Raw genomic sequence first — 23,351 nt, 5'->3', positions numbered from 1 at the left:
CTGCAACTGCCGGCACTAATGCCGCTACAGGTATAATGCAAATACTGCAACTTTAAGCTACTGCAACTAGTTTTAGAGCAGTTACTGTCAAAACTGTATGCTGTACCCATGCTCTTTTTGTTATGACAGCCATAAATACTACAACTGCGAAAGCTGCAATGCTACTACAAGTGTCATCATCATCATCATCATCATCATCATCACCACACCAGTGAAACTGGACCATACTGCAGACCAACACCTCCCAGTTTTAGTCTTTGATCCTGATACCCAACTATCTAACTACCAGCAGTCTCTCCACCTGTCTGTCATGGCTATCAGGCCGGAGGCCGTGCACACGCTGTCACTCACTGTAACTTTGACCCTGAATGTGTCACCCATCATCAGCACAGCAGGCCTCTCGTCAACAGGAAACACAACAAGACACAAACTTTCACACCTTCTCTCCTCTGCATTTGTTTCCTCTCCTCTATCATTCCATGACTTTTTCAGCATTACATAAACATTTTACTGTTTGCTGTTGTCACTGTCCTTCGGGGCATTTTCTTTATCCAGGGCTTTTAAGTGAAAGCTGGTCTGTGAATAGCTGAGTTATCTTTATTATTTATTTGTCAGAACAAATGTTTTTTCATTATTTCATTGTCTTGATAACATTTATTTATTCTAAAAAAATTTCTTCATTCAACTTTGTCTTTATTTTGTATTGTAAGTATATTTCTATAGACTGTTATCAATCCGTCATCCAGACGGCAGGACGTCCACATTTATCATAGCATATTTTTTCTTACTTTCTCATTTGGATTATCCATACCCTGTGCACTGTAGTCCTCATCACCGCTAACTCTACTGTTGCTCATTGACAACTGTTTAGTGTTTCCTCTCCTACAGCTCGAAGAAGTATTAAGTCACTTCTAATGCAAACACAAAACTTCCTACTGCTGCCAGTTCACATTAAAAACCTTCAAATGGCTAAGCACATGGTCCCTTTCATTGTGAAGCATTCAGAGGAAATGCAATGTATTTGTTGTCAAGGCTGCTGACCGTGACCATTCAGCAAAAATGCGTCTAGGAAACAAAACAATGTTCATTTTCTACAGTTAGTGTTTCTGCTCAGAGTTAAACCTGATAAGACAACAAAAAGGACATCCAGCAGACATATTCAACACTGTAACACAGACACACACACCCTTGTCCCCAGTCATACCATTCACACTTACAAACACACACTGATATACATTCACACAAATATACCAATGAACAACACACACACAAACATGCACACACTAGTGTTGCACCACAACAACAACAATAAACTTTCATACACATAAAAACACAAATGTACATCTTTCCTTAACCAGAAGCACACGTGCATACACCATTACACACACAACTCCAGTACAAACACATGTATTACTAAACATTAAAAAAAAGCACATAAAATACACCTACTCTCGAATACAGACAGGGATTTTTTAAACTGTACAGAAGCATACTTGCCAAAGCACACTCCCATACACGCACACACACAATACAAACACATTACACAGTGTGTATGTACAGATAAATTCATATTGAACCAGAGGTCACCATCCCGTTTCAGCCCCCAAGTCTAATTTATAACAATATTGATCTTTTTGGAAGTAGGGCAGCACACACACACACACACACACACATACACACTCCACATCTACAAACTTCATCTGTTCTTTTACACACCAACATGTGTGATGTCACTGGAAAACATAAATTTTTATGGTCATGTGTGCATGTCCGCTTTATAGAATATGTAACATAGAGCATAGAGACCACCCCCTCGACGCACACACACACACACACACACACACACACACACACACACACTCTGTTTACACAATTTTGAGGCTTGATAATTTTATGCTACATTATTCTCCGCTCCACTACATTTGAGAGGGAAATAGTCTACTCTTTACTCCACTATATTTGACTAATGCATTTACTAGTTACTTTTCAGATTAAGATTTTATATTAAAACAATGTCAGACTCCTAGGCAGAGAAATTATCTTTTAATGTAATATACGATAAAATATATCAGTCACAGGGGTCATTTGTTTGCGTTACAATTTTTTTCAAGCTATCTTCTATACTTGAGGTATCTTCTTTGATACCATCTGTTAACACTTTTGTACATTTACTTGTGTAGAACTTTAAATATAGTACTTTTATAGTGGATTTTTTTACTTTGTTGACATACTTGAAAATTGACAAACTGAAATATTTGGTTATTGTAGAGAGTATTAATCAAAGCAATAGCTGAAGTTAAACATGGGGCTTATTTTGTCTATTGTGTCTTCCTGTTATGATAACATCTGATGACAACAAGTTCTGGGAATATGGCAACATTGCTACAATAAAGAAAGATGAGCAGTCTCCACTTCATTTTCAAGTTAAACCAAAAGTGAGTGCACCCAAAATCTTGGTAATTATCCCTCATTACACAGAAAAACTAAAGCGAGCACGGTATGTCAAAGTTGAACCAGAATGTTGTTCTGTAAATTGTGATGGCTGTTTTCAACAGACAGATTGGGTTATTATTTTACTGTTCTCTCCTCTAAATACGTTTTGCTAACCAAGGAGTGTGTTTACAACTTGTATGATCATCTGACCAGTCATGTTTCTTGGCCCATCTGCCCTCTTTTTTGCAATATCACCATGTTTCCAAATGGTGAGTACAATGTTGTCTTTCCTTATTGGAAAAGTATAAAAGTATATAGTAGAACTAACTAGTGTAGATCTGGCTAGATTTGTTCAGCTTGCAATGGGGCAAAATAGTCAGTTATAAATCTATTCTTTATTCCTGTAGTTTCATTTGTTTCAACTCTGGGGATTCTTTGAAATGTTTGTTGGAATGTATCTTGGTACACAGCAAAATAGTTTCCTGCAAGTGTTCAGATGAACAAAGTCTGTCTCAGGTGAAAAACTTGCTTTGTCCACATTAGGCAAATTTACCTTGATGATCTGTGTTATTGGAAATTCACTAGCAAGGACCACACAATCAACAGATACGATTAAGTGATTTATTAATGATCAAAACAGAAAGATGTACGGGGATTGCAGTTGCTGAATAGACATTCGAAAGTGTTGTGGGGAAGCTGCGATAGGGAAATCACGACGGACCCCCTATAACCCTATGGAGAGGAAGAAGGAGATTAGAAGACCAGACAGAGAAAAGAGTGAGGGTTCAGAAAGCGAGAGTGAAGAATAGGAGATGGGTCGTGTGGGTATTTATGGAAATGCCGGCAGTGATGTGATTGATGTGTGGTCCCGCTCCTGAAACTCTACTAATTAGCTCCACTTAAAGGTTATTTGATTGCCTCACAAACAGAAGACACAGCCCGCCAATAGCAAGGGTGAAGCCTCTTTTGGCTTTTCAAGATCTGTTCAAGAAATCTGTTCATGTTCTTTGTTCTTGCTGTTTTGACATAATATGCCAAAAAAATTATTTCTCACTTCTCTGAACTCCGAATCACCTCATCACCAAACACAGCGTGGCTGCAGCTAGCAGCAACTTGCCAGCCAGATACCAATGCTCATGTTTAATAGATGACCGAAGAGGAGCAGCATAAATTCAGTCTGAGAGACGAGAGAGCTGTTAGCACGCACACACACAGAAAGAAAATGTCTTTTTGTTGTCTTTGGTAAAAACTTTGACACATCACAGGTTGTCCACACGTTCAGGATTGATATATGGGTGGATATGCACACAAAGATAGCCTACTGATAAATACCCAACATAGATTTGATAGATGCAGGGCTGGACTGGAAATCTAGCATACTGGGCAAATGCCCGGTGGGCCGACACACCTTTGGGGCCGATGTAACGTAAATTATGTATATATAACTGTTTTTTAAAAATGGGCCAACGATCGTCCCATAAAGCATGAACAGCGGCCCATTGGGTATTTTTCTATACTGACACTGAGACGACCCAATCACATTTCTTACTAGCCCCCACCCCGTCTGCTCTCTGTTTCTTGTGTTACCCCCCCCCCCCAAAATAAAAAGAAATCTTCAGACGGATGCTGCCAAATGCGTGAAAACAACCTATATGTTTGCTACTGGGGCTGCAGTAGTTTTAACATCAACTGCAGGACCTGACGTAGTGCAGGCACAGGCAATTGATGGAGTAAAGGAGAGCCGTGGCCACTGCCAGGCAGAGGAGGAGTCATGAGACAGCGTAGCAAAGTAACAAAGTGACAGAGCTGAGGGCGAGAGAGCAGGAGGAGAGTGGAGATGAAGTGGTAAGCATGGAGTAACTCATCCTGTAGAGAGGGAGCAGGGAGGAGGATCATTTACGCTGGGGACGCTGGGGACATGTAGGCTACCCACCACTATTTGAAAGCATTTGTTGAAAATGTTCTGAAAAATTGTTTGCACCAAGAATGTTAATTAACAAATAAAAATGCTATGAAAAAGGTTTATTTGCACAATAAGCCTGGAATGCAATGTAAATATAGTAACCTAGGCTAAAAACAATAATAAGCTACTGATTATTGCATTATATCCTATTGTATTTTTATATTCTGAATTATCACCTGCCACCTGAATTTTGTGCTTCCCTGGCGCAGAAAATGTCTCCAGAAAATGTCCCCAGAATGCAGGAGAATAAGTGTTTAATGCTCAAAATCTTCTGGGGGACTATTTCATCAATTTATTTTTACATTTATTCTTAATAATAGGCCTATTAAATTATATTCTTGTCTTGTTGTCATGGCCCGAATCTTGTGCAATGTTACTTCTCATGGGCTAAGTGTTTCGTCACACCCCTGATCTGAGCCCTTAAATGGAAGGATGGTGTATTGTTGAGGGGTGTCCGACCGATTTTGGTGGGCCGCCTGGGCCAAAATTTTTGTCCCAGTCCAGCCCTGGATGTTATGCATGGTATTTATCAGGGGCAAACTTCCTTGTTGTTGAACAGCAAAAATGGGTATGACCATGGCGAAAAGAGATTACCAAGTAAGGGCAGGAAACAAAATAAGTTTGTCCTAACTCTTTACCTCAATGCCTAACTAATGGGCAAGGGTAATTAAATGATATTGACATCCAGCAGTTATAGAGCAACACCAGCATTCAGTTGGAGTCAAGTTTCAGGCCACCTATTGAATGTCAGTCCAATATTCCCTTTTTTAGCTCTGTTTTTGGTCTCCACCAACTCCTGAGGGAAATGTCTGACTCTTTAGCTGCTAAAAGCTCCAGTGTCTTCACCAGCTTGTTGCTAACTCTTTTTCTGTCTGCTTTTAGGCCGTCAGATGGGAGTGTACAGTGAGTTTTTAGAGCTTTCTCACTGAAAACAGCTACCTGCTGCAGCCAAATATGGCGTTATGAGAGTAGTGAGAGTGAACCAAAACCAAAACGAAACAACCGAATCTCTGTAAAGCCGAGGGGATCTGCAGATTTGGGTGATAATTCCCTGTAGGTTCATCGAGACACACAAACCCTCTCACATTGTAACACTGCATTCATTCATTCTTTTTCTATCAGTTAAATATAATGCTACAGACTTCAGCCTTTTCGCGTAATTTCTGCAGTAAACAAACAGTTTGATCATCAGACTACATCCAGTCACTTATTTTGACATACTGACAGACTCATGAGCTGAACCATGACACAAACTTTAAACGGCGATCGACCCTCTAAATGTTTGTTTCTTCTTCCAAACACACACTTGGTGACCTATGGCTTCATCAACAGATTCGTAACCCTTCAAAAGATCTTTTCACCTTTAGGAAATGTTCTAACAGGGTTTTCCACCTTCACTGTCACAGCATATTGTCCAGCTACAAATTGTGTGTGAGTCAGTGTGTGTGCGTGTGTGTGTATGTGGTGTAATTGCCCTTCACATAGTGCTAATAGGAAGTCTGTGTAGGAGACTAAAACATTAAATGATGGCTCCATGTCTCACATCAGGGAAAGACAGAAAGACAGACAGATTACTGGCAGTTTACTGGCATTGTTGAGGACATCTGAATGAATCTGCAACTCCCCATAGCCCCCTAGTGGTGGTAGTTGGACACAGCAAGTGGACAGAAGAGTAGCCAGAGGGAAGACCGTAACACTAACTGAAGTACAGACATAAAAATGGATAGACAAATGGATAGATAGTTATTTTGTTTTACGAACTAAAGTTGGCCTGGTCCTGAATAAGCTCATATGTCAGTGTCGAGACAGTGTAAACACACACACACTAGTGCTCTCTCTCTCTCTCTCTCTCTCTCTCTCTCTCTCTCACTCTCTCTCTCTCTCTCTCTCTCTCTAAGGCAGAGAACAGAGGGAGCAAACTCCAGCATCTGCCTGTGTCGAATGCCAACCAAGCAAGGAAATGTTTGTCTTGTCTGGTATCTGCTGATTATGTGGAAAAACACAGGATTGGAAGCACAGGATCCAAAATATTCCCGGTATGATGTTTCCACAGCAACTGTTTCCCTGCTTGATAACAAAACTACAAATACTACAAATTTTCTGTTGAGACATAATACATTCTCTGCCATTGCCTTATGTGCAGTGCAAGTATGGTTATTACATGAATGACCCCTATTTACTTCCTATATTTAAACATTTAAAGCCGTGCGCACATTTGGACAAATATTATGGCCTCACACCAAACCAATCTTTATGATAAAGTGCAGATGCTACTATATTTAAAAGTAAATCTACAATGAGACGAAACAAAGCTGCACAACCTCGTGCCAACTTGTGGCGTGTTGGTGGTTGATTGTGGATTTAGGGGTGTCATGAAATCATTTATGACATCATTCACTCACACTTGAACCTTTAAAATGAAACACTAGTTCTACCTACAGAAAAAACAAATTACTAAAAACGTAACGTGTAAAAAAGGTGCCACTTTAATTCATAAAAGCAGAGTGGGTTGTCCAGCATATCTGTGCCATCCATTGTTCATAACTTTAGCCAGAATCCGTGTGCCTCTTCCCACTTAATCTCTGAAAGCAGACAGTTGAAAGCACTAGATGATTAATTATATTCATCCTGATTTGTAGTTCTAAATCACTGCCCATATCTTTGCTAAACACATACATGTTAAACATGTTTTTATTATCACATTCTTTTCCAAGAAAGATGAGTTTATTATGCCGTATTAGTAGACACAAGCTACAACAGCTTGGCTATGCTGGTTTGCTAACTATTGTTATCTAGCTATATTAGCTAACATGTAGCCTATTTGCAGGACACATAATTAGCAGGTGGAGAACACGTAAAAGTATAAGAGTCAGAACAATGATCAGGTGTGGCGAGACGCACAGGTATGCTGCAGAATGAGGGCTCATCAACAACAAAGTAAGATATCCCAATTCTGAAGCCTTGAAGCAATTAATTCACAATTTAAACTGGGGTTTCTTACCCAAAACATTATACAAAATAATCTTTGCTCCAGTCAGGCCATTGAGGCATATGGATTAGTATCATAATTTAATGGTTTGCACATACAGCAACATATGGCTAGTTTCCAGGATCAGGTTTACATTTTCGCTGTTTTGCTGACACAAATATACAGCATGAGTTAAAGTGAGTTCACAACCTAGATGGGAAACCAATGATGTAGAGTTCATATTGTAGGTCTGAGGTTACAGCACTATGGCAGACAAATTACAGTTTCTTTACTGAGAGTAAATAGTAGCTGAGCAAGGAAGGTACAAAGGAATCATAGAATAAAATAAGGAAAAAAACTCTGGCAAACACAAATCAGACCCAAACACAAACTGACAGTAGCAGGTGCTGCCAGGTGATTTTGCCATGGATTTAGCTGAGTAAAAAAAAGTACAGTAAATTGATGAGTCAGTAATGCAGTGCTGCTTCCCATGGACTCTGATTAAATCACCATCTCCCTAAAAGGCTCAGCAGTGTTTGGGTTTTGGTTGAAATCCTTTGTTGGGATGTTGGCTGCTTATACTATAACCAGTTTTGTTGTTTGATGACAACAGTGTAAGTCTGAGTCAGTGTTGACATGTAAGCTTTATTATAACAGACTCTGGAACAACAACCACATATGTGTTTCTTCACATCAACATGTAGTAAAGAGATTTAGAGGCAATATGTTATTAAGAAAGCAGTAGAGGTGGAACACATCATTTGTTCTGTGGGTCAAATATTCTTGTGTGCAAGAATGTTTTTATTCGCTTTAGCTGCTTAATTCCTCGTTATGTTCACCAGCTAGTCTGTAACTGTGTCTGCCTGCTGTTTGGTGCATGGAAGGTAGTGTGCAGTGGGTTTTTAGACCTATTTTCCCCCAAAACAACTGCCTGCTGCAGCCAACATCAATGGCATGAGAGGTGTGAGAGTGAACCAAAACAGTTAGCACCAGGTTGAACAGTTAAATAAGAGCGGAATCTTACTATAAAACTCCATAAAGCAATTGTAGCTGGAGAGTTGGATGATTATTTGCTGTAGGTTGAGTACTACTAAAAGTCTAGCTGTGTTTATTTTATTGTAAAATTTGTGAGATGTGTGTAAAATATCTAATCTTTGTGATGCTTTGTTAATAGTTTAGTCAATTTTGTGACAGTAGTGCATTTTTCATTTTGGTAGAACCACTAAAATGCTATAAGAGCTATGAGCAGCAAACACAGCACAAAATAAAAAAATAAAAATTCCTCACTGGAAAGATGCTTCAGAGCGAGAGGAGGAGACCTACAAACTAACTTGTCATTGAGAGGTTATAAATGAAGCTATTCAACTATCTGGTAGGGTGAAAAAAGCTAAAATCCAAGCAATTATTTCCTTCTGAGAGAAAAAAAAGTAAAACAACAATATTATTAGTCAGTGTTGTTTTGCTGAAAAGCACTTTGTGACACATAGGGGAACAGGGAAAGCCCACAAAGGCAGGTGAAGGCAACAGAGCATGCATTTCAATGATTTATTTCCAAAATAGAGTAGTAAACGGGATTGTAGGCAGACAGGTTTAGGTCTGTCTGGGAAAGTGGATTTTCAAATACGTTGCTAGCAACTGGTTTGAACCAAGCACTAAGCTCTGTTTCTTTCAGGCAAGAGTCGCTAAGGTTGCATTATCGCACAGCTGAAGAATAAATCCGTTTTAAGTCTGTGGTACAATCCGAAAGAGACCCAGGGCAATAACACGACAGCTGCGTGTTGGTCTTTGTAGTCGTTATACAGCAAATTATATTTGGACTAGCGAAAGAAAGAACTCCAACACCACGGGAGTAAAAAGCTTCTAAAGTGCTGTGGGAGAATTTCAATGACCATAAGATGTAGCGTTACATGGATGTTGGAAAATTAAGACCTGTTTAAAATTATTTAAGACCTAGAACACAGACTTAAGCGAATTTAAGACTTTTTAAGGCCTTATATTTTGACTTTGAAATTTAAGACCCAGTGGAAACCCTGGCAAATGCTTGATTTGATTTTAAATAGGTAGACCGTGACCCAAAAACACCAGGAATAAGGATCCGATCTTGTGCGTTACTGAGGAAGGAATAGGCTTTTTAGCGTTTGTTAAATTCTTCTAGTCTGGGTCACATAATGATACATTTTGGGGTGCTTTATAAGAAAGGACACTTGCTGTTGTCTGCCTGATAGTGAAGGTGAACAAACAAGCTCCTGCAAAGGTTTATGGCAGTTTCTCTTAAAACTTATTTTGTCTCTTTTGGCAATCATTGCTCTTAATATTTTTATTTTGAATGTATTCTCTCTGCTTATCCTTGCCCATCTATGCCTCACAGAAGTAGTCTTGCCTGTAAAGAACCTTGTCTATGTGAAATGTGTGATAGAAATAAAGTTTTATTGCTACCCGGTGCACTAGGACAGTACACTAGGCACTTAATAGCTATGCCGAAGCAGTCTGGGATTCCCTGTCCTTTTCAAGGACAAATCAACAATAGATGCTGTGGAAGGAAGCGTCACTCCTAACTGACCTTGGTATTCAACCCAGCAATCTTACTGTCATAAAACTATTTCCCCAAACTCAAGCCTGCTGTTGTTTACTGATAAAACAAAAAAAATTTTTATGGTGTATACCAGGCAGTTGTAGCCACTGTAGCTACAGGGTGTCTTAACAATCATGAGTGATCACTGGAGTCCCAGTATATGAGTATATATTGGTTGTGTCAGCTGGTTGGTGGCCATCTTGGGCAGGGAGCCAAAATAAACAACACCTAAGGTAGAAGGTTTGTGGCCATAACCAGCTGCAGGGGGTTTCTAAAATGGCATGACTGGAGATACTGCGACTGTTTCCCCTTTGATCCTCAGCTTCCTCAACACCTCCTATCTGCACCTCTACATGCACACTCATGCATACCTGCCCTATGGCCTTAACACATGGCATCCTTTTCATGGCAGCAGCATTCTCCATGTGTCAGACCTCTTATGGACTTGACCTTCGTCTGTTAATCGACATTGAATGACCAGCTTAACAGTTGGCACTGACTGGTATGTTGGCTTTTTACCTGTGAGGCTGGGTGGGAGTTGTGGGCTGGTGACTGGTTTTCTAGCAGGTAAACTGGTTGGATGGGACAGTTATTTACAATAGGGCCTTTTCCACTGTGGTACCTTAACAACCCCGTAGCCTTTGTCACAGGTTCTGCTTTTCTCTGTCCACTTTGGAGGTGTTTTTAAAACTATAAAAATGCCTATATGCGGGTGGATAGTTGGCTCTTTGCTTGGTTGATTGTCTTATATGTCAAATAGCTGTCTATCTGCCTGGCTCACTCTTTGACAACTGACTGGTTGGTAAAGCATTGGCTACCTGAATGCTTGGCAGCAAGCTGGTCGATTTCTGCCTGTATGTGACTGGCAGGGTAGGCATGACACTAAATATAGAGGTCTCCAACCTGACCCCAGTCTGCGCCCTTCCTCCATTTTTGATGATTGGTGTCGACTGGACAGCAGAGAGAAATTTGCAAGGATGTAGAGCTTTTATCAGCTCAGAGCTGAACTTTTTCAACTCCAAAAATGCAAGATGGATGCAACTCAAAGTCCCCTTAGTTACTGAAAAAGGTCACTCTTCCCTGCTAAGTAGACATCAGTGTGATTACGCCCCTAAGGCAAATATCCACATCCATGTAGCTGCATGGGTCTGCATGACAGAAATGTTGGAAGCTCCCATGTAACTACAGGGGATGAGGAAAAGAAGGTCAAACGCAACAACATTGTGATTCCATATGTGTCTGGAGTATCAGAGAACTCAGGATTTTCAACAAACACAACATCCCTGTGTTTTTTAAACCCCAAAACACACTAAGACAGATGCCACCCCAAAGACCGCACCTCCAAACACAAGAAAAGCAATCTAGTGTATGCAGTTCAATGCAGTGATGCACAGATCTGTATATTGGGGAGACTAAACAACCACTACACAAACGCATGGCTCAACACAGAAGGGCCAACTCCTCAGGTCAAGACTCTGCAGTCTACTTACATCTGAAGGACAGAGGACACTCGTTTGAGGACCACCAGGTGCACATTTTAGACAGAGAAGATGGATGGTTTGAAAGAGGTGTTAAGGAAGCCATCTACAACCGGGTTCAGAAGCCGTCGCTGAACAAAGGAGGGGGTCCACGCCACCACTTATCCCCCACTTACAATGCTGTCCTTTCATCACTTCCCAGGAAACCCAACAAACATCGGGTATTCCTAACGACCATAACGACTGTTGTTACAACAGCCAGGAACACTAACAAACCAGCGGTATCGACAATCCTGACAAATGACCCCACTGAGGTTAAATAGTTTAGTTTCCCTATCAGTCAGTCAGAACTGAAGAAGTCCTTTGAGGGTCCAGTTGCCCTTGACTTTAACCTTCTTTGGATAACTATGACCTGGATGACTGAGAATCTTCACAGACATCCCATGTAGATGGCCGCCTGCTGTTCAAAATTTGATCGCATGCACTGTACATGTCTACAAGTTCAATGACTGCACACATCTAATGCAGTATTTTGATAACTGCCCCAAAGTATGTGCGGATGTCTTTGTCTATTTTAAAGTATATTATGGATATTATCTCATTTACCCTGACTAGCTGGTTGATGATTTGGCTGGTTGGCTGTCTGGTAACCTAGCTGAGTGTCATGTTGGGAACTGGTTTAACTGACTGATGAACTGTATGGGTTGATAGTTATTAGCTATTTGGATTATTGACTGTATTTAATAATGTGATTGGAAGTGAGGCTAGTTGGTTTGCCGACTGGTTGCCTTGTTTGCCGGCTAATGTTGTGGTGCATTGGCATTCTGGGTAGTTATGCTGGTGGCTGGCTGGTTGGCATTTTGTGCAAGTACACGAGTGGGCGGGTGTTGGGTTGGCAGCTTGTTGTTTGCAGGTGACAAACTGATTGACTAGATGGCTTGATGTTTTGACAGCTAGCTGTGGTGTTAGAAGTAATCAGAGAGAGAGACTGTTTAAGAGAGAGAGGGAGAGAGAGATGGCTGAAATGTTCATGATTGCAATGATGCAGTTTGACATGTGGAACATTAAGCATATTAATCCAGTGCACTGAAGCCCTGTCACCATGCATCTGTCTACTCTGCTGTGTGTGTGTGAGTGCATACGTGAAGAGTGCATACTGTATGTGAAGAGTGCTTTTCTACAAGTGTGTGCGGTTTTGTGTTTGTCTGTGTGTGTGTGTGTGCACACAAAAATGCAAGCGAACATTTGCACATGCATGTGTGTGTGCTTGTATGTAAGTGCTTTCTAAATCAGTTCCACCACAGCCACTGAGTTTGTAATGTACACTGTACTTGGCAATCTCAGATATAAAAAAAGACATATTCTCTCCATCTCTCTCACACACAAACTGTATCCTTTTATTGTCATTGTCCCTGTCTTTTGAAATCTCATACACACGGTAGAGCCAATGTCTTGCTTGTTCTGCTTGTATTTGCATTTCTATAATCAAGGATTTAAATACATACATATACACATACAGAATGATGAAGTGTAACCTGATCCTAAGCAGAGACTGATGCGTGTGCGGCTGCTTTAGTTGTTATCATAACCAATTAACAGACGTGATAACCAAAGCAATGAATACTCTATAAGAAACAGTTTTTGTGTTACTAGGTTTCTGGGACATGTAGAAACATTTTGCTGAGCACTTTAGAGAACGGAACGTAATGTGTGTTCACTGCAGAGACATTGGCATAAAAGGCAGGAATGGTTTCATATGTATGTTATATGCAGTTTAACCTCCTCCCTTTCAGTAGTGAAACGTTTCATTTATCTGCTGCTGGTTAAGGAATAAAAAACGATCTCAGAGGCAGTTGATCAGGCAGCTGCGTGAGTCAAGGCCGAAGCAGAAGAACATCTTATCGACAAAATCACTTACGTTCCCTAACCCTGTCTCTTCCAAATTGATATACTGGAATCCTTCAGCTCCTCTGCCCTTTCTTCTCGCCTTCCAGCTGCTTCCAACCTATTACCTATCTTTTTCTCTTCCTCCCTTGCCCTCCATCTGCCCGTCTTTACATTGACAGAGATTTTATGGGTTCAGGGATAAACACGACCTCCGTTCTTACTCCTTTTCTTTCTTCTTTATCTTCTGCATCACTGTCATTTTCTCCTTTTTCTGCCTAATTTTACTTTTTTCAACTCTTTTGACCACAGAGTCCTTCAACTCCTCTTACCCCACTCATTTTCTTCCTCACCTTGTCTTCATTCTCTTCTTCCATTTCTCTTGCCCATATTAATCCCCTTATTCCTACTCTCCATCACCTTCTTCTGTAGCCTCCATTCCATCTCCTCCACCTCATATTTATCTTCCTTTCTTCCTCTTGCTCCTCTTCACATTTCCTGCCCAATTCTTCCCTCTGCTCCACCTGCATCCCCTTTGCTGTATCTTCCCATCTTCCTATTTTCCCTCTAAGACAGATAGCCACTTATCTTTTTTTTATTTCAGGTTTTTTTTTTTTTTTTTTACAGCTCATCGATGTGGAGCTTGGAGGTGAATTGAAAAGAGCAAGGTCACAGAGGGATTTAGCGCTTTAGAAATAAGGGGAAAGAGACTGAGGGAGACAGAGACAGGGAAGTGAAGGGATGCCTCAACTAGTAGTTATTGCCTTGTTGTCTATTTTCTGCCTCACGGGTAACAGATTGCATGTAACAAATCATGTGAGACTGTTGTCACTAGAAAAACAAAAGCATTGGTCATTTGTTCAAATTCTTTTTCCTGAAAAGAAACTTTTTGTGTGTAAATATTGTCTCAGTAACAAAGGCTGCATTTGCTTATGTTGCATATGTATACATATGTTTTATTGCAGCAACACATAATATGGAGGTAGGTGTGGATAGTTGGGTGTAGAAATTGTGTGGGATATTTTTTTAATTAGAAGAAACATACTTCTACATATACTTATATATATATAAAGATACAATGCTGCTGAGAATACAAAGATTTATTTGTTGGATTCTTAAATCTGGGTTCTTAGTTTTAAACTTCAACCTAGTCTTAAGATAATTCCAGACAGTGTGCTCACGTTTGATTCATAAAAGATACTGAGCATATTAAACCTTGCTTATTCAGGTTCTAAAAGAAGTAAATTTGTAATTTACGCATCTTGAGATCTATAAATCTCTCTACAATCCACACACAAATCTAACAGAACACTTCTCGTTTTTTAATTTGTCTTCCAATAATGTAAGAACACCCATAATTACTTCTTTCGACTTTAACACACTATTTATAGAACATTGCATCCTGATTTTCATTTAGAATTAGAATGGCAATTAATTCCTCACACCTTTAATTGATCATCCCTATAACATTGCTCATAAAGTTCAACACAAGCTTGGGCGCATACGTATTCCAAACTGCAATACCTCTACATAAATAGCAGGAAAATAAAGTCTCGACTTTGCTTAAATATAAAAACATTTCAACATCAAAGTAAGCATTGTAAATAACTACTTATATGTGGTTTTCTGCACAAGTCATACTTATGATCAAAATTTATTTTAAGTCTGTTTTATAAATGAGGCCTCTGACATGTAAAAAGATTTTATATCTTTTATCATTTTACTCACTTACTTTACAACGCTTTTATCCAAAGCGACTTGCAATTGCTATTTTTTATGTCAGAGGTTGCATGCTTCTGGAGCAACTAGGGGTTAAGTGTCTTGCTCAGGGATACTTTGGTGGGTGTCACAGTGGGGAGTTGAACCCGGGTTTCTCACACCAAAGGCATCTTATCCACTGCGCCATCACCACCCCCATTATATCACATTGTTGTTGATGCTCACTTACAATGAGTACAGTGGTAAAACAAAACAATAACAAGGCCAAGGATTATCTGACACCATCCTATTAGAGCATTGGGAAAGAAGAGATGTGCAAAAGGAAATAGAGGAGTTGTAGAATGGGAGGAGGGACAATTTGTAATAAAAAGAGACTTTGAGAGTGATATGAAATAGATGCAAGTTGAACTAGATGCACTGACATAGTATGAATGTGTCAAGACGTGTCAGTTCCACATGTCAGAGTATCCTCAGAAATTAATTAGGTACATAATTTATATTTGTGTTTACAAAATTGTGTTTCATGTGCATGCATTGGTGAATGCCAGTGTGTCTGTGTGTCATCAGGACACTCTAAATTTAATGACAACAGTCATTCGATATGTGTGAGAGCATGCCTAAATATAAACTGCACGACATCTTCTGGCAGTAATATCTTCTGGGGCGTGTATGGTTGTTTGAAGCACTGCGGATCAGTTTACTGAGAGCGTGAGTGTTATTTTCTAACCTATTTATCCTGGGGGAGTTATATTCACACAGTCATAAAAAAGGACACACTGGCATTTCTTTTCTACATGTTCTGGTCTCCAAATACCTCCACAACCTCCAGCATGAAATTCACTGCTGACACTCCTCTCACGTGAATTTTGCTACATCCTATAGAGTTATGAAATGGCAAGGCAGTTGGTTTCTGGAGTATTTTTGATTGGTTTCATTTTGATTGGTTGCCAACCTCAAGAAGGTGGATCTAATGTAATATGAGCCGGTCTGAGGGCAGATGCCAGGGGGAAGAAAGTAGAGATATACCTGAGACACCTGAGAGCTTTGTGCTGCAGATGAAATATAGAGAGGAACTTTTCACACAGTAATGGACACTAAGGGCCCTCACCCCTTTGAATGATCTATAGCTCACAGTCTAAAGTGCATGGCCAAGTGCATGTAGGGTCCAATTCCACTTTTGTTAGTTAAACAGCACATAGTCTAGGTGAAAAGTAAAGTGCAAAGCACAAAGGGGTTGTATTTAGTCTCAATTAATCACAGATGTGTCTTGGGGGTAACATGAATTATGCCAATGTTTCATCTCTCACTCCTTTTAAAAGCCAGCTGTGTCTGCACCTGTCGCATTGTTATTAAAATTGCGGATTAATGGGCATTATAAAAAACATCAATTGATTTTTTAAAAAGTGTGATGCAGACTCATGTGGATGAGTGACGGGGTGTGAGAGTATGTACAGAAGTGCTATAAAAACTTTCTTTGAACATGAACCTTATTGTTACTCGTTGAATCGTCTATCTTTACTTTATCTGTTCACAGTGACAGACAGACAGGAAGATAGATCTGCTTCATATACGCTTGTCTCCTCTATGAAATGTCTGTATCCTCACTGCGCTGCATTATTATAATATGATGATCTGTTGTTGCATCTCTTCCAGGTGATTTCTTTATTGTGTGTTTTATTGATGTCGGAGTATTTTCTTTTACAATTTACTTTAATGATTAGTAGGGCTAACCCCCGAGTAGTCCAAGATTCAATGCTTCGATGGGCGGAGCCTGATTTGACTGTCAATCTCACAGTCAAAGCTTCGTAGCGAAACATATAGGGGTGCTCAAGTCTGATTTTACATAGAACTACCAGTTTTCCCCCAATAAGTTAATATACAGCCTATTACAATATACATTTCAACGTTTAATGCTGTAAATAAACAAGTAAAAAGAATAAAATTTTCAAGAAACGTTTTTGAAGTGCGTGCATAAATCCAAAATTGTAACCCTAACCCTGGGTCGTCAGTGCGCATGTGTAAGCATAGCGTGAATGTGTCCAGTGGCAGTGTAGGAACACTTGCTGAAGAGAAGGGGCCCCAGCTTCACTGGTGTTGTGCCCAGTTGTCCACACCTCGCGGGACTTTCGGGTAATTTATCACCATTGATGAACCACATAAAGAATATTTTATCGTTTTTAAATAGCCAGCTACTTAAAATAGACCCCCGAGTAACCGCAACGTGCATGCAGTTGTCGGCAGCAGTAATGCACGTAAAACTGGTGAATAGCAGGAGAGAGAGCCTCAGTTTAGCTGGAAATTTACAGTGTAAGTTGAATAAATAGAGACTGTAGCTCTGCAGCTTCTCAAGATTAAAGCGGAGCTACTATGTGTTACACCCCCCCTCGCAATCATCGCACACAAAAACACATATGATTTATAGTCGACTATAGGCAGGACTTGACATTCTGATTCGACTATGTAAATCGTTAATCTGGGACAGCCATAATGATTAGAGAGGCTGCTGCCAGTAAAAACGTTTCCTCATGAAGCAGTGTCACAACAAATATCGTGGGACATCTGAGCAGCAACACTAAAAACTGTAGTTTCTGTAGTTGACAGGATGGAGGAAACGTTCCACAGGAAACAGAACTAAACTTTTAGCTTCTGAAATATATTTTTTTAGACAGCTCAGGGTTTATCAGGCAGATGGCTGCAGATGGCTACTGATAGAAGATAATGTTATAATAATAACATGTATGTAAATGATTTAAAGCTTTATATCTACCGAGGAAGTGCAAAAAAAGATGAAATATCCATAAGTATAAATTTACAGAAATGAAGCCTTGCTATTTTGCCTTTATGAAAGAGTTCAAACAAAATATTTCCTCAATTTGACAGTCTCTAAAGCAAAAAGCAATTAACAGCTTTTATTGTATTTAAATATTATAAATCCATTATTTCTTATTCCCTCCAGCGCTAAACGTTTGTACTTTTGAACTTGTACTGTTACACTTGTTTTGTTGTTCTTGTACTGGAACTATATACAACTAACTATATAAGTTACAAACAACAATGGGTTGCGGGGCACAAAGGTGAAGAGTCCATTATTCTGGGTTGCAGCAACACACTTCTACAACTTCCGACCATAGCTTGAGACACGCTGAGAGTCCCAGACTACCTAACCTAACTTATCTTCACCTTTAGGCGAGTGACAGAGGTGGGCTGTGTGGCTATGTTCGGACTGTGGCTCAGCCCAGCAGGGTTAGCGGTTCGGTGTAAAGCTAGCCATTCACAAGGGCCCGGTGCGAGTACTAGCCAATCACAGCACAGTAGGGCGGGACTTGTTGAAAATCTGGCAAGAAAAAAAACAAGTTCTATTCGAACACACGGTTTTTGTCGCCATCTTGCGGCTGACTCGTAGTACTGACACTGACAAACAATATAAAATGACATCTGCGTAGGTCAGAAATTAGCAGTGACACTGTGCTTTGTAACATAACCTATGTGATAACCATCATCCCTTAAGTATTTTGATTTAGTTTCTGCATGTTTTTGTTAACCTAAATCAGGGGTGGCCAAACTCGACTACTAATCCATTGTTGTCGGTCAAGTAGTTGTTCAAAATGGCAGCGCCTCTAGTGTTTAAACTAAGAAGTGCAATGACGGTGCTTGCTTGCAGTTGTTCAACAGCAACATCTAGTGTTTAAACTAGGTTGTGTAATGTACGGGCAGTGCAGTTTATTAGAAATAAGATCCAGCCCCCGACATAAATGCTGGTCTCAGGTGAGGACACCAGGCCAGGTTTCAGCCTGCCAAACACTCCTTTATTTATCTATCAGGTTTATGGTATAGCCATCAGTTTTAATCATTTTAAGTTTGTTTCTGAGAAATCGTGTTTGTTTGAGAAATCTTGTCAGTTTTGAATGGCAGGCGTCTACAAATTCTAGGATGCCCATGAGCCTTAGCTGCTATTGCTATGCAGAAGAAGCCAATCGGAGACTTGAATCAGGGCCAATTCAAAGCGAATACAGAACATTTCTTGGTCAGAATTGTAAACACTGCATCAGAGTTAAGGAATTTATTTTACACTGACCCAGAAACGTAAAGCGAGTTTATTTAAATATATAAATGTTTAATCAGATTTTTACACTTTTAAGCTTGGTCATAGCATGTTTCTTACTAAAATACTAATTGGGAGTTGTAGTTAACTTATCTTTCTATATCGTATATAGTCTTGTGTAAAAGGAACAGATCTTTTCTTACACAGTTGTTCATCTGTTACTGATGATTTCACTGGGAGAGTTTTATCCTCATCTAAGCCTTAGGGATGATCCAAGGAAGTGATGAACAGATCAATACCAAAGCTATCATAAAGATAAGATTTGGGTCTTTTTTTTTTTAGAAAGCAAGGTTTTTCATAGAAGAGGGATTGATTTTAGAAATAAACCTGCGGTTTTTCTTCCTTCATGTGTTGTGCAAATCAATTCTTTACTCTTCCACATGCTGATAAATTGCTACATCCATTCTTAGTGTCAAAACCATGCTGTCAAGGATACAATACCTTTCTGCAGTGTTGCATTTGACACCAAATATCTTCACATAGTACGAGCTGCAAAATAGAAGAATCCAATTACTACAAACTAGTAAGATATTTTTTGTATATTTCATGATCGCTGCATTTGTACAAAAAACGTATGCAACTAATGAACTTGAGCTTTCAATGGTGACACTACACACACACACACAAACACACATAGAGTCATGTTTAAAACGAGTTGTGGCATCTTGGTGCCACATGTCAGAGATGGCGACAGAGAAGAAGATGAAAGCAGAGAGAGATTTACTTATAGCACAGAAGAGACACCGACGACATAGCTGAGCATAGCTTCAAGAATAAATGTGCGAGTGTGTTTCTGTTTTTGGTTTCTGCATGTGTGTTTGTGAGAGAGTGTATTGTACGCACACACTACACTACATTCTGTACAAGAATATAGTGTAGGTTAGAGACGCTGACTTAATTTAACTCGTTAATTGAGGTAATGTGTTGATGTCAGTTTGTGACACCGCCCCTCTGACCACAACAACAGGCTAAACAAACACACTACAGCTGCTATGAGTACATGGAGGAAAACAAACTAATATTTTGACAATTGATATAGAAATGATCTCTGAGCAAAGTCTAGACTTCTGAACAATGTTATAAAATTATCAATTAAAGATGTGAGAAATGAATTTATCGGACTCAAGGTGTAAATAAAAACAGAATACAATGTTCTATAAATAGTGTGTCAAATTAGAAAAAAGTAACTATTTGTGCTAACATTATATAAGGAGAAATCACTGATTGTAAGGCAGGTGCATCAACCTGCCTTACATCAAGTTAATTTGAGATTTATAGATCACAGGTGTGTACCTTTTTGTGCTGAGTATCTTTTATGAATCAAACGTAACACGTTGTCAGAAATTATCTTAAGACAAAGTTCAAGAATACATCTAAGAACATTTTTAGAAATGAGGCCTCGGGTGTGATTAATGATAATAATGATAGTTCCAAGTAAGCCAGCATACAAAATACTAGGGGTGGAACGGTTCAACAAGCCCACGGTTCGGTTTGTATTGTGGGTCACGCTCGGTCGGTCCGGTTTGTTCAGCACATTAGGAAGGAAAAATAACATTACAGTTTTAGTGTTCTCATCATTATTTTCTCTGCAAGAATAACATTTTCTTACATACAGACATTTGATAATATGTAATTAACATTTTTGTGTTCCTCAGGCTATTTAAAGCAAAAAAAACTTTCAGTATAGCTGGAATCTTTGTTTTTCATTAACTGCAAAAATACTATTTTCAATTTGAACATTAACAAAATAATATAAATATAAACAGATAATCTAGGCTAACCCTAAACAAAATCAAAATCAGTGTGTCGTGGAAATTATATTCCTGGTAAGGGGTTAAGCAAATAATTGAGTTACAACAAACCGTTGTCTTTGAAGAATTTATTTAACAAAAAAGAATAAACTACAACAGAAATCAGCTGGATCAGAGGTTCTGTCTCCTAGGACAAGTCACTAACGTCTGGCCCAGAGCAAAGAGCTGCATGATCATTTATACAGTCTGGGTTTCTATGTTTTGGGGAACAAAAGCTCCTCTCCCAGGCTTGGCTGGTCCCAGTCAAAGCAAGGAGAGGAACAGCTAGTAAGGAAACCCTACACATGTGGACAGACTAGAAAGATGAGAATAATAATAAAAGGAATAGATTAAAGATTAAAACTATATATATATATATATATAAAATAGCACTCTTATAAGTACTTGCATAAAAGATTATAAGTAAAGAAACTATATTTCACATAGTGCATCTGCATTATTCACAACATATATGTCACTTAAATTCACTCTGTAGTGGTTTACATGTGTGTTTAGTTACTCACTGTCTATTCCTCCATTTTCAGGTTCTTCTGCAAAAAGATAAGTTTGTCAACACTCTCTGCAGCAAGACGAGATCTGCTTGCACTTAAAATGTCCCCTGCAGTTGAGAAAACTCTTTCACTTGGTACAAACGTTGCAGGGACACAGAGGTGGTGTTTTGGAACATGAGGAATAGTTACTCCCATTTGCCTACCACCATTTCAGTGGGTCAGCATCTACATGAATGCTGTCTGCTGATTTGTATGAGCTGACCTCCTGCTCAGTGATTTGGGAAAAGGGCTTGGTCTGCTCCTTTGCTTTGAAAAGCTCTCCAAATAGTTCTGCCATAGCCATTTTCTTCATGGGAGGTGATGAGGATTTCTCCTGTGGTTCTGTGGATGGCCCAGCTCCCCCTGCTTCACTGCATTGTCCCTAAGAGAAAGAATAAATAACAGAAATTACTAGTTTGACATTAACAACAAAAAAAGCGTTTTGTTGAATAACAATAAACAAATACAGTCATCTTCTCATCATAAAAAAGATAAACAATACCTGCTGTTCATTCTCTAGAATGTGTGTTGTGAGATCCTTGTAGTATTGCAAATAATTGAATAACAGCCAAGTGTTGTCTTTGAAGAATTTATTAACAAAAGAGAATAAACAGAGAAGGACTAAAACACATATACAGCTGGTCCAGAGACCTGCCGCCTAGGGCAGCTTCGGGCATCTGGCCCCAAGCTAAGGGATGCATAATAATTTAGATAGTGTAGGTTCCCTAGTAAATGTGGACAGACTAACATAAGGAGTAGGTATAGGAGAAGGAAAGGTTAAGGATAAAAAAAACTATATTTATAAGACATAACAATAATAGTAACAATAATAATATTAAAAGATCATACATAAAAGATTAAATGTAAGAGGAAACAATTTTCTGCCATAACATGTAGTATTCCATCTAGTTGAGGCATCATGGATTAGCTTATGTCTTGGTGACAAAACATGAGCTGTGGTACTTCTGTGGTAAAACGTTACCACTTTTCTGACCTTCCCAAGAATGCGAGACACTGCATTGAGTGAGACTGCCCTCTTAGCTGCAAGGTTTAGAACGTGGGCAAAATCTGTCCATCAGCTTCTTTGATAGCATTTACAATGTTCTGCACATTGTGTGGTGATTGGCATCGTTATATTGGGCCTAGCCAGTTTCCACTCATTCACTCTCATAAAGGGGACATGTTTGTAACACTGCACTTTTCATCTCCCAGTTCAAAATATAATGAACACTCACGGTCAGATAACTCTCAGTTGCTGTGGAGGTCCAAAGATCGCTGGTAAGAGCTGTGCTGGAAGTTTCGGCCAGTTGGTTCTCAATTGACCCTTCTCTAAGCCACGCCCCGAATACACAGCTGGCCAATCACAGCGCAGTATAGAACTCGCTCTAACTGAAGTCTGACACTTTCATGGAACCGCTCCATTGACTCTAATGCAAAAAGAGTGGTTTCCTCGCTTTTTTTGGCTGTATTTTCCTAAGATATGGTCAAACGCTGTTCCTGGGGCACTGTACTGAAAGGGGGACCAAATCTAAGTCACATTTCTTGGATTTGGAGGATACTTTGAGTACAGGACAATCATTTTCATCTCATAATGACATATTCAGACATGAGTCAGCAGGTGAGGCTTGGGAACATCACATCCGGCACCTGGACAATCAGCACTGGCGCCCCCCAGGGGTGTGTGCTCTCCCCACTCCTCTTATCCCTCTACACCAACGACTGTACCTCAGGAGACCCATCTCTTAAACTCCTGAAGATCGCTAACGACACAACAGTCATCAGCCTCATCCGGGACGGTGATGAGTCGGCCTACAGAGGTTGATCAGCCGGCTCTCTGGTGCGGTCAGAACAACCTGGAGCTTGAAACGCTCAAAACTGTGGAGATGACCGT

At 39.6% G+C, this 23,351-nt stretch overlaps 1 long non-coding RNA gene across 2 annotated transcripts in view; it reads right to left on the bottom strand.

The window, feature by feature from the left end:
* Window positions 1-23,351, bottom strand: part of LOC123957849 — a 29,444-nt gene that overhangs the window by 2,159 nt on the left and 3,934 nt on the right. Inside the window, exons 2-3 of one of the 2 annotated variants that reach the window (XR_006821917.1) lie at window positions 21,434-21,842; window positions 19,561-19,608 (exon numbers count right to left, since the gene is read on the bottom strand). This is a non-coding gene — a long non-coding RNA (uncharacterized LOC123957849). Of the gene's footprint in view, window positions 1-19,560; window positions 19,609-21,069; window positions 21,226-21,433; window positions 21,843-23,351 lie in introns of those variants that run through there. The other variant, XR_006821918.1, reaches the window with a different exon arrangement.

Source organism: Micropterus dolomieu, linkage group LG19, assembly GCF_021292245.1.
Source record: "Micropterus dolomieu isolate WLL.071019.BEF.003 ecotype Adirondacks linkage group LG19, ASM2129224v1, whole genome shotgun sequence".
NCBI classification, from domain to species: domain Eukaryota; kingdom Metazoa; phylum Chordata; class Actinopteri; order Centrarchiformes; family Centrarchidae; genus Micropterus; species Micropterus dolomieu.
The sequence above is the reverse complement of the archived record's forward strand: the minus strand, read 5'-3'. Positions and strand labels throughout refer to the sequence as shown.